At 41.0% G+C, this 2,055-nt stretch overlaps 1 non-coding gene across 1 annotated transcript; it reads right to left on the reverse strand.

Annotated features, from left to right (window-relative positions):
• Window positions 1-1,886: 1,886 nt before the first annotated feature.
• LOC121964373 lies at window positions 1,887-2,013 on the reverse strand. The gene has a single exon (XR_006107350.1). It is a non-coding gene; the product is annotated as a small nucleolar RNA SNORA71 (small nucleolar RNA).
• Between the last annotated feature and the right edge of the window lie 42 nt (window positions 2,014-2,055).

The raw sequence follows: 2,055 nt of genomic DNA on the forward strand, positions 1-2,055 counted from the left end.
TCGTTCAGAAATCAATCGTTCAGAAATCAATCGTTCAGAGCGAGAGCCATATTTTGGAGGACGTGTACTGCCAAAACAAAACAAAAAAACCCTTGATAAATAAATTCTGCCATTAAATGCAATAGAACAAAATAAATGCATTTTTGAATAAATACACTTTAACATAAATATAATTTGAAAACAAATGCACTTACACAGATAAAAAACATGCAAACTTAAAACATCAATAAAATATAAATATATAACATTAAATGCAAAATACCTACATTAATCGGTTTTTAAAATTAAATGCACTTAAACATTAAAAAAAGAACGTAAAATTTTTTTTTTTAAATGTAGAAAAAAAAAACTAAAATATAAATAACTGCAATGTAAGTTAATATATTTATATGAAAAAATATGCAAAAAAACATTTTAAACACATTAATATGCCATTAAATGTTCCTTAAAAAAGTTTAAATATATGTAAAAATGACAATTAAATAATCCAAATAAAACAATTAAATGCAAATAAATTGATATGCCATTAAATTAATCCTCAATAAATAAACAAGGGAATATTAAATAATAAAAACACAGATTAGCAGTTTATATGCATTATTTTTTCTTCATTAATGTCATGTTAACTTATTGAGCATTTTTCTTTGTTTTGTTTTGGCAGCCTTTGTCCTCCGTACAGTCCGGCTCAGACCGAGGCAGCCGAATCCTCAAAACACCGAGCGCAGCCGTGAGCGTTTGAAGCACTTCGATTTCAGCGCAGAGTCGAGGTGATGACGCTCAGCGGAGGCAGAAGTGCGCACGTACACAGAAAAACACGTTTGGCTGATTAAAAGTTTCTCTCGAGTTGTTAAAAAGCGTCTTTGACCCTCTGCTCCGCGGCGAGCGCGGCACCTCGAAGCGCCTCATTAAGACGCTCGTTTGATGCTCTGACGTGGCGCTCGCTTCAGCACATCATTAAACCCAAATCCTGACTTCACCTCACAGAGACGGCGTCCTTCAGTCCGTGCACTTTTATATGATCTGATTTATCTAAAAACATTTTAAGCCGCCCTCTGCAACCGCACACAGAGAAGAAGAAGTTAGAACGGGTCTGCGCACGTGAGCTTTCCTACGGGAACCTGCGAACTGTCGGCGATCTCCGGATTCTGTGATCACGAGGCCTTAAGGTTCGTCACGGGCTGCAGAGCCCTCACGTGCTCCGGCTGAGCGCTAAAAAAGCGATTTTAGGCCACTCCCCCACTGTTTATGTGATTACGTCTCAAAAACTCAGAGCAGTTACCGTTTATGTTGCGATGATTTGGACTGATCAAACGTGCCCAAAGTTCAATGTGAATCTGGTAATTCGTCTTTTCAGCGATCTGCACCTGCTGCCTGAACTTCCTGCAGAACCCGGCGGATTTAAAGGAACCCTGAGAACCTTTAAAGACCGTCTGAGACTGAAGCAGCACAGATCACGCCTGTCCTTCTGGGAACGTAAACTTGAGTCTCGGTCCCGCTGCTGTTTGTCTCTTATTTGTTTTGTTTTGTTTTTATATTTCCTCCATACAAACATCCACTTCCTGCAGCCTCACACCCGTCACACTTTCAATTTTTAATTTCACTTCTAATTACTGACGAGAAGGAAGAACAAACCGGAATCAGCTTTAAATCATTTGGGGTTTGGGACGTTTTTGCCAAATTAACAAAACGTTTTCTTGTCGTTTGTATAAAAGAGAACAGATGAAAACAGAAACTCACCAGCAGCTTCAGCATCTCCTTTGTGTCGGGATCAACTTCAATCAGCTCCTGATCCAGAGCGGACACCTGCACAGGTGAGCACGCACACGGTTACACACGCGGTTACACACACGGTTACACACACAGAGCACATTTTAGGAGGAAGCGTCTGTCGGCGAGCGCCAGGGTCCGACAGGAACGGAGAGTCCTGCAGACACGGGAAAGGCTCGCCGCTTCATCTGCCTGCACTATCAATGACCTGACGACCAGCACGCCACGATCACTTTCGATACAGGCGGGAAACACGCACACACACAGACATGCACACTCTCACACTTT

The sequence above is a fragment of the Plectropomus leopardus genome, unplaced genomic scaffold, assembly GCF_008729295.1.
Source record: "Plectropomus leopardus isolate mb unplaced genomic scaffold, YSFRI_Pleo_2.0 unplaced_scaffold1541, whole genome shotgun sequence".
Taxonomy (NCBI): domain Eukaryota; kingdom Metazoa; phylum Chordata; class Actinopteri; order Perciformes; family Serranidae; genus Plectropomus; species Plectropomus leopardus.